Genomic DNA, 10,961 nt, shown 5'->3' on the forward strand with positions numbered 1-10,961 from the left:
AGTGAATAACTACTAATAAGTAAACATATTACTGTTTTTTATTATTAATTTTTTTAATTCAACTGTTTTATGTAATAATTATATTTAGAGATAACACAATTTATGAAATCAACAGTGAAAATAAATACTATTTATTTGAACTATTTTATTTAACAAATGAAAAGTATTTTAATAGAAAACTTTTTTTGGAATTTTATAGCGGTTTATAATTTTTCAACAAGAATGTAAATAAATAATAACATCGAGAAGTGAACTTTTTCAGATTAATAACCATCAGTAGAATCAATCAGGCCATTTTATAATTACAGCAATCAAATAGAACTCAGACATGAGCATCTTAGTCCAATAAAAATAATTGTCATATTAATCAGGTTAGGACCTGAGCACTCAGTATCACAAACAACTTTCATAAGAGCTGATTGCCAATAATTTGCCTTTAATGGCAACATACGAATGCTAACCAACATCTGAACGGATAAACACTGAAACAAGAAAAATTTTCTCCAATTTTCTCAACAACATTATATTTAAGATTTGTTTTCAATATCTTTCTCCTTTGATGAGAATTTTCTTTTTCAGCCAAAATCCTCACACAGAATTTTTCTTTTTTTTAAAAATTATCTCTTTTGCAAATTATTAATTATTAAATTACTAATTGAACTTATTTCTTCTAAAGGCGATCAAACTATCAGCTTCTTTCTTCATTGAATTATTCAAAAGTATTATTGTTAATGGATCCATTTTGAAGATAAAAAACCTGAACAACACATTGTAGTAGAATATCTATAACACTTTAACAACTTCTCATCTATACTTTTATTCTTTATTCAATATGTTACATTAAAAAGGAAAAAATTAAAAACATTGTAAGATGTTTGCGACTCGCAAACACTGTCTTATTGACGTACGAATTAATTTTATTCTTGACAACCAACTGTTATAAACATAACAGTTTAATTTAAAAATGCTTATTGATTTGAATTTAAATTAACATTTTTTAGCAAAAACCCTGAAGATGGAATAACAGCTCTGATAGTACTTAGTTTGATAGCTCTTAGTAATAGCTCTGATAGTTTTTAAATTGTTGGTAATTGGAAATTTAATTTATACAATTGTATTAATACCAACGGTGCCAAATACTTAGTAAAGCCATATTTTTACTTAGGTTAGAGCGACATGGAACAATTTTAGATGAAAAAGGGCACTGCAACTCGGAAAAGTTTGGGTACCACTGAGATATACTATAAATGAAAAACTATTTTTTTCTATTTTTGGTTAGGGGTAATTTTAGGGCAATTTTTTTTTTTAATGGTAAGATAAGCTTGCTCACATGTATTGAGCTTAATATAAGTAGAGTTATGTTAGAAAAAGTTTGAGAAAATTGACTCCAAAGAAAATATCTACCCTACCCTCTGGAAATATTGACCCCAAAATTTTACCAGCAACTACTATGGGTAGATTTCCACCAGAATGGAAAGACAGAATGTTCTAAGTTCCTGCTCTTTTTTTTCATTAGAAAAAACATAAAAATTTAAAAGCGTTAATCCTAAATGAAACATGAAGCGTTATTTTCAAAATGAAATCACCTTGATTCTTTTTTATTGCAATGGAAAAAACTCCTTACCGTTTTAAATTATTAAAATTCTACAAAATAGTATTATAAAAAACAAACTTCCCATATACACGAGTCCTGTACAAAATTTCATCAGAATCGTAACACATGTATATATGTATAAACATTACTTCCACTTTGTTTTTTTTGTTTGTTGGGGTTCCTCAGTCACAAAACATGGAAAATGCAAAAAACCCATTATTTTGAATGATTACCATACTTTCCTTCTTGCGGAATAATTCTACAGCTATGATGCAAGGAAAGCATAATTGGAAAAGCTAATCAAATGCCTTTTAATTTTAAAGAAAAGAACATATAATTTATTTTTTAATAATAAAATTTCATAGAAACATTTTGTTAAATTTTGACCTGTCTATTATCAATCTCTTCATTTGCGTCTGCCAAAATACTAAATTAATTACTAATGTCTCTTCATAATTTTGATTGTCATGTAAATTAAAAATCTGTTTTACAATATTTTTACAGATATCGTAAAGTATTTTCTTCTGTTGGTAATAAATAAAATGGCCTAAAACCATTAAATAAAAATAACAAAAAATTTCATAAATTCAAACTAATATGCTGGCCACTGTGGCACAAATGGTAGCGTATCGGCCTTTCATTCGGAGGTCCCGGGTTCTAATCCCAGTCAAGCATAGCATTTTCACACAGTAAAAAACTGCTATCTAATTTCATTCTCCGAAGCAATATCTAACGGTGGTCCCAGAGGCTGAAAAAAGAAAAAATTAAATTCAAACTAATGTTTGAAAATCTGTTTATATTTTTTACTTCCTTGTAGAAAGTAAAAGAAGTATCGTAATCGCTAAAAGTTTGGGTTTTCAGATTTCAGTGGAAATATCCATTTTGACCACCCCTGAATCCATTTTGACTAGTTTCAGCGTGACGTTTGTAGGTATGTGCATATGTATCACTCATAACTCAAAAATGATTAGCCACAGAATGTTTAAATTTTTTATTTAGGGCTGTTGTAACATCTAGTTGCGCACCTCCCCTTTTGATTGCAATTTACTGGACCAAATGTGTCCAAAAAAGCCCAAAACCCAAAACTGCAGTAAATAGAAAACTGTTAAACTGCAGTAATAAACCCTCATTGAGAGCTTTTCAACGATATATCATAAGTAGTACTTATTTTCATTGGTTCCAGGGCTACAGCCAAATAAATGTTTAATTAATGAAATATTTGGATCTTACAAGAGGAAGACATATCAGTTTGAATTCGACTTTATTTCCTTTTTTTTTTAATTTAAATATATTGATTTTTTAATAATTATTAACCTGATTGTAACAAGGAAGTCATGTAGTGTCCACATCAGATTTTTTATTTTATTTTTCAAAATGATGAATTTGTTTCGTTCTTCTTCATAAAATTAAAAAAAAAAACAATGCATGATACATCCTGATCGTATATTTCAAAACAAAAAAATAACTGCATTAATATAATTGTATTTCAGAAGGGACTATGAGAAAAAGCTTAACGTAAAAAGTAATCAGCTGTAGGTTTTTTATTATTATTCACATAACAGATAAGAAATAAATAGTCCATACTTCAGTCTACATGTAGACCACTCCAAGCGTTGAATGGTTCTACAAGTTCTAACATCAAGATTTACTTCAACACGAAAAAAAGGGATAAAAATAAAACGAAAAGCAGGTGCTCATCCCACAGGTGATTGCAGCATTTTTGCCCTGACCCGTACCCCTTGCCGTCATATGACTTCTTCCAACCTTGATCACATACTATATCTGACAACTCTCAACTATCATAATAACCAATTCGCAGTTAATATGAGTGGTTTTTTTTTTGCATTTTTTGTCAGTTATTGTTTTGCCTGATATCTTCTGACTGGATTAACCAAATTTTGTAAAATAATTTCTGAATAATTTTGTAAAATAATTTCTATGGGTTATTGATGTCATTTAATTTTTATATCATTTTTAATTATCTAAAATACCATATTTTTCCTTTTTTTATTTTTGACATAATTCCAATAATGTTGAATATCAGTAGAATAAATACTGCACTTCACCAGTTAAGTTATACAACAGTTTTTTTTTTTAAATTTAAAATATACAGTAGTCTACAGTGCTGGTCTAGTAGTTAACTTAGTAAATTAGTTGCTTAACAGCTGATTTTCAAAGTTGAAGATTGTGAGGTTCAAATCCTAGTAAAGGTTAGTTGCTTTTATATGGATATGAATGCTAGACAATGGATACCATTGTACTTTGATGGTTGGGGTTCAATTAACCACACATCCCAGGAATAGTCGATCTGAGTCTGCACAAGACTACACCTTATCTGTCATCCTCACCTTATCATCCTCATCTGATTATTGCTTATTATTCACTTATTATTATTGCTTATTGTTCACTTTCTCTTTTTCTGTTTAGCTCTAAATTTTAAGCTTATAAGAAGAAGAAGAAGATGTAAGGTGATTACCTTACATCTTCTGAACTACTGGACCGATTTTGACCAAACTTGGTCAGGTATATGGGACATTGATACCGTTAAATTTTCTACTTAGGTCAAGAGGGTGAGGCTGTAGAGCAAGGTCACCCTCAGTATCTCGAGATTTCGCCTAATTAAGATCTTATTATTTTTAGACATATTTATTAAAAATTAAAAAATAAAAATATTTGAAAAAAAATGTTGCAAAATCGCATACCTACTCCAAATAATGCTCTAAATAAACTAGTAGCTAAGTGGGTATACCGGGTCAAAAGTACCCTCTCTCACCACAAGGAGCGCTAGTGTAGCACTGACGTACAGCTACTGTAGTCGTCTGCTATGTTGTGACGTCATAGGTGAGCGGTAGAATTAAATAAATGAATAATATTTAAAGTGTAAAAAGTATTTAAGGGGCTGTTAGTACCACCGCACCCGCGCGAGTGAATTACGGTATGCGCGCGCGCTTTAGTTAGAATTATTGGATTAAATAAACAAAATATTGTATTTAAATGAAATTATAAATATTTTTAATTAAGTTGTGGATGTACGTGCGTGTAAGTCGTGCATTAGAAAAAAGCCGCTTGGCGGGAAACTCAACAACTGTTTTCCGTTGTTTCTTTTTTTGCAAAATATGTAACAGAACATGTTTTTATTAACATATTTAAATTAAAAAGATATTGCAAACATTTTCTTGTAGAAAGAAATTATTTTAAAATAATTTTTTTTTTTAATATAATTGATTTTCATTAACGCTGAGTTTTTACTGGGGTGTTATAGGTATCGTTATAAAATTAATTTACTTTATATTGAATTGTAAATGCAAGCTAAGTGAGAAAAGAAACATAATACTGTTATCTTTATGCTCTTTGAATCGTATAATATTTATTTTAAAACAAATTACACCAATCAATAGATAATATGTATATGCTATTCATTTTGTTTCTATAATATAAAATAAGAAATATAAAGTAAATATTGACAAAGTAGAAATTAAAAAATAAATTAAAACAAAATTCTAGAAAATTTTTATCTGGTATTTTTCATAAAAATTCTCTTTCTCTCTTTAGCGCTTTAATAATACAGCTCAAGCCCATTTACCGCAACCCAAGACGCTAACGTAAATATTTTCGTCTCGAAATTCTCGCTTAATTAAAGCGGTCACATCACTCATAAAGCCCCCACCGCCGACCTTTTTTTCTTCTTCTAGCAGGACTCGATTTTCTGATGACCCTACTCCCGACCGTATGTCTCAGATGATTGTACCATATCAGTTTCTTCCATTTTATCCAATAAATGTAATTTTATCAAAAAAATTCAATTAATAAATAGCAAATAATATGTATAGCCTGCTTCCGTGGCGCGAGTGGTAGCGTCTCAGTCTTTTATCCGGAGGTCCTGGGTTCGAATCCCGGTCAGGCATGGCATTTTCACACACGCTACACATCATACATCTCATTCTCTGAAGTAGGTGGTCCTCATCCTAACGGTGATCCCGCAGGTTAAACAAAAAAAAAAAATATCTAGAGTATTAGTAAAGTACGGGAACCCCTAAATAACAACTTTTCGATCGGTAAAAGTAAAAAAATTATTAAATTTAGCAAATGTTCCTACCTCGAAATCATTTTGAGGTATGAGATTACCAAACCCCCAAAGATTTCTAATGAAAAGGCTAAGTTTATAATACATCGTTTTAAAATATATTGAAAAAGAAAAATTTTAACTTAAGAAAATGTAGGCTGTGATAAAAGTAACAAAAAAGACGGTCATTAAATAATTTTCACTGCTAATTTTGAAAGTTACCTAAATTATACCGTAGCGTTATACTATGGCATTATTTATGACAAGATTCTGAGACCATTTGTTTTCAATGAAAACCTTACGGGTGAGATACATACGTTCATTTCTTTAAAAATAATATGCCGGCTCTTTTAGATGATGTAACTTAGCAAACTAGACTGCAAATGATTTTGCAGCTTATGGTGAAACGCCATATTTTTTTTTTTTAGTTCTAGAAATCACTTGAATGCTAATTTTTTAAATTGGATTGGTCGTGGTGGACCAATCGATTGGTTAGATGTTTAGAATGCGTCGCAACCATTAACAAAAACTGAGAGTTGTAGGAGAAAACAATAAATTAATATACCTGTATTTCTTATGAAATAATGGTTTGTATATATATAAAATTTGAGATTAAGATTTATATTTAAATAAATAAAACTTTTAATTGCCCAGCTTGTAACAAGATTTTGTTTTTTACTTTATAATAATATCAGTGTGCAAAATTAGGCGTAAATAAAAAAAAATGAGATGCTGTAGTAAACGTAAATTTGCGAAAGAAATAAGTATTCTCAATACAGATAATATTAAATTACGGAGAGCTTGTGATAACAATACCGTGTGCAACTTCAGTGTCACGTTTTTCGTTGTAGTGACGGGTGAAAAATTATTTCATTATTTCCTCCACCACTTCAATTTTAAACTAAGTATAAAAGTATAGCCATAGGAAGAAAACTAGACATTGTTCTGTTTAGTTACGTCACATTAAATCGGACTACGTTATTCTGTTTACTTATAATACAGTGCAACATTTGATTCGATATGCCTGATCCTTGTTGTGACAAATCTGGAAGTAAGTATTAGTTTTTTCTGTATTTTTATTTAATATAAAAGACATTTTAAAAATAATTATATTACGTATTTAAATATTTAAAATCAAATAATTCGATAACAGTGCGGATCTTTTTTTTTACTTGACGAGATTCACTACAGAAACTCAAAGCTTGTGCGCAGGATATGAAAGTAATTTTTGTAGCTTATGAAAAATGCCATAACTGGGATTCGAACCCCGCACCTCCTTTTTTTGTTTAAATAGTTTTTTTTTTAATTTGTTTAACTAATAAAGTAGTAAACTAGGCGTAATATTTTGTTTTTCTTAATTAAAAATAAAAAATTGTTATATTTATAAACTAATGTTTTTTTTAACATCAGTTATAATAAGTTATTAATTACATTTAATTTTACTTACATTACAGTGATTATCAATCATGTAGAATGATATTTAGAATAATTAAAATATTGTTTTACTTTTTATTTATATTAATGAATTTGAAATCTTTTTTTTTATCGTTCCCCTTTGTTTATCCCCTCCTGGAGCCAGATCCACAACTAAGCTTGTACACAGCTCCAGGAGGTGCCATCGTTTCAAACTACCTCTGCAGGAACTAAGGTCCCTCCCGCGGGTAGCTGGGACTCGGTCTTTAATCGTTCGCCATGTCTCTAATGAGGGGACTCAAGAGAGTCTCCTCACCGGGACTCCGATCTTGATGCCACGCCTCTATTGGGAATCCCAGAGGGAATTTGAAATCTTTGTTGAAAAGGATAGTCGCTTATTCTTCAAAAGAAATAATAATGACAAAATCCACTTCAGTCAAACTAGATAACAAAACTGTTTTCATTTAACTAAATACTTTGGCTTACGATAAAGAAAATATCTCAACATAAAAGGCCTAAATAAAAGATATTCGCACTAATTTATTTACAATAAAATAAAATTAAAAAATTATTCTTTTTTAAAAACAATGTTACTGTTATTTTATGATGATGATGATGAAATGATTCCACGGCGATAATGATGAGTTCTCATGGGATGATAAAATTATGATTGTAACACAGTATTGATCAAATGTGTTATGTGATTTTTATGAAATCTTGCAGTAAAGTTACTTTTTATTATGTGTAAAAATATATCTAATAATTTTTCATAAATTTTCTCTTTTCTAAGTGGTGGTTGCTATTTTTCTTAGATGCTGAAGGGGAAGTTACTGAAGCCAAGCCACTACTTCCACAGACTGAATATTTACCCTTCCCCCCATTCATGATGTGCCATCATTCCCAGTCTGTCTATCGATGATTACATGTTAAATGATTTATTTTATATTATTACTCCATGTTAATGTTGAGATTGTTTTAGTAATGTACATCATGTTTTTAGGTAGATTTCATAAGAAAGCTACCTATTGTAATGAGTACCATGATTCGATGTTCAGAAAATGTTGACATATCTTTGTGTTCCACACCCCCAGACCACAAAACCACCATCACTTCAAAAATTTATATATAGATATATATATATACTTCACTTTCTTGTGGACACGATAACTGCCATAATTTTGCGCCAATCACTTACAAATTGATACATAAAATATAATGACTAAAAATTTCAGTAGACTTTGTTAATGGGCAAAATCGTACCATGGAGGTGGAAATGGGGAGGGCTTTTTCAAAACAAAATATCTTTATAACTCTCTTATTCAGAAAAATATCGAATTCGTTTAAAGTTCCTACTATTCTTTGCATAAGGGCCTAAAACTTATCTAAATAAAGTTTTTGGATATCACCAACCACTGGCTCACGAGGGTGGGAAAAATGGGGTTTCAAAGACAAAAGAAATCATACCTCTCTTAATAGGCACAGTATTGAATCGGTTTAAAGTGGTCGTTAGCCTCTAAACATTTTTAAAACTTTTGTCTGAAATAATTTTTGATATGATCAACTCTTACAGCAAGGGATGACCAAAATGTTTTTGGAATTGTAAGATGAGGCTTGTCGTATGCTAAACATGTGAAACTTTTTTCACATGCAACCATAGTCGTATTGAGTAAAATTGAAGTTTTTCTCAACTTTAAGGTGGAAATCTTTTTTATTCCCTACTTTGCACTGGTGAAATCTACCTCTGCCTTCTGGTGTGCCGAAAGGAATTTTTTTATTTACTAAAAACTACATGATTAGTATATTTTTTATTATTTTAATTTTTTATTAAAATACATTCTGTTTATATGAATTAATAAATGTTTCATTAAGAGAGAAAAACTGTTTGTGAGAGCAACCCTCGATCGAATTTAAAAACATATATATTTCTGTTTTTTTTTTTTGTTTTTATTATAGATATAGTAACTAACTTTCATTCCATTATTATTTTTAAAGAAAGAATTACAAAGGAAACAAATTTTTTATACTTACCAATCTTGTAAATACTAATTATTTTCCAAAAAAATTGGATTCGTCTCATTTAAATATTTTTAGTTAAAAAATAATTACATTTAATATAAATTTATTCTATAAGGTTGCAAAGAAAAGAAGTCTGGAAATAAAATTTATTTTTTATTTATTTATTGACAATAATAAATTATAAAAAAAATACTAAGGAAATAGATACTAGGATAATAAAACTAATAAGTATTATATAGAAATAACAAATTAAAAAATATGAGAGAAAAGTAACAACTTATGAATTTTAATTTGTATAATACATCTGATAAAAATCAGATGTATTATACAAATCAGATCATTAATTTTTTTTATTTTACACCTCATTTTTTTAGATTAAAAATAATTTTATAAAACACTAATAAAAAAAAATGTTTTTATTTTGTTACAGCATGCTCTCCAGCATCCTGCAAATGTGGAAGCAATTGTCAATGCGGTTCCAACTGCCCATGTAATAATTCAGATTGTTGTACAAAATCATCTTAAATGACATGGATATGGCCTCTATAAAATTAATATGTAGCAGTGATTTTTCAAATTAAATAATCTTTTTTTTAAATTGCAATATATTTAATAAATTTATAATTTACTAAATACATAATTTTTGTGTTATTCTCTTTACAATAAAATATTACCATTTTTGTTACCGTTCTGTAAAATAAAACAGAAGGAGAATGCATATAAACTACATCACCATTCTGCGTGGCGATGTGGTAGCGTCTCAATTTTTCATAATTCATAATTCTTTTTTGTTTTTAGTGAATATAAAAACAGTTAACCTGATACAAACTGAGAACAGGCTCACAACTGGCAAACACACCCAGCCTTTATCTAGCATTATAAGAGAAAAGCTAGCTTTAATAAAAAAGTAACTGTTTTGTTGCAAACATTACAGAATACAAATTTATAATTTAAAAAAAATGAAATGGTTCTAGTCCATATTATAAATATAAATATTTTTTATGAAATGATAGTGGTACAACTATGCAGAAATAATAAATAAATAACAATAGTTCACAATAAAGTTTATTAAAGTCAATAAAGTTTTTTCTCTAAATGCTTCCAAAGAAAATCAATATTGGTTTTTATGCAATATCGCCCCTCCCCGAACAATTTAAAAAAAAAAAATAATACACTCAATGCCGATTTAATAGAAATTTAAGACAATTTGAAAAAAATCGGCTCAGTCAATCCTGAGATATAAGACAAAGAGCAGTGTGACACACATATGTACATATGTAGATGAACTAATTAGACCCTAAAACATAAAGATTTGCAAAAAACTCACTATCCGATTTTTGACATGATCAACATACTATTCCCTTTAATATAGATAATCTAAACTACATTTGCAAGGAAAGTATATTTCTTATTGATTAAGAAGAAGAGGAGGTTAAGGTTTTTTCATATCCTCTAACTTACTTGCCGAATAGGATTTGTTTTATTTTATAGATAAGTTTCTCTGGTAGTCATATTTTAAGTTTTTACTTCAAATGTAGATGAAAAACATTTAAAAAAAGCTGACAGCTCAGTTGTAGGACTTTCCTGTACATGGCTTTCTCACACAACATAATATTTTTTGTTTATTTAATTCAATGATTCTAACTAAAGTACGCATCCGTATCGTATTTCATTTACGCAGTGTGACGGTACTAGCGGCCACTTTAAATATTATTCATTTATTTAATTCTACCACTCACCTGTGACATCACAACATAGCAGATGACAACAGAAACACTACTAGCGCTTCTTATGGTGAAAGAGGGTAGTAATCATGCAGTATACCCACTTAGCCACTAGTTTATTTAGAGGATTTTAAGGAAGAAGTATTGTAAT

At 29.2% G+C, this 10,961-nt stretch overlaps 1 long non-coding RNA gene across 1 annotated transcript; it reads left to right on the forward strand.

Moving 5' to 3' along the window:
* The first annotated feature begins 6,306 nt into the window (after positions 1-6,306).
* On the forward strand, positions 6,307-9,726 carry LOC142332215 (uncharacterized). The gene is made up of 2 exons (XR_012758222.1): positions 6,307-6,708; positions 9,517-9,726. It is a non-coding gene; the product is annotated as an uncharacterized LOC142332215 (long non-coding RNA).
* The last annotated feature ends 1,235 nt before the right edge of the window (positions 9,727-10,961 follow it).

The sequence above is a fragment of the Lycorma delicatula genome, chromosome 11, assembly GCF_047948215.1.
Source record: "Lycorma delicatula isolate Av1 chromosome 11, ASM4794821v1, whole genome shotgun sequence".
Lineage (NCBI taxonomy): Eukaryota > Metazoa > Arthropoda > Insecta > Hemiptera > Fulgoridae > Lycorma > Lycorma delicatula.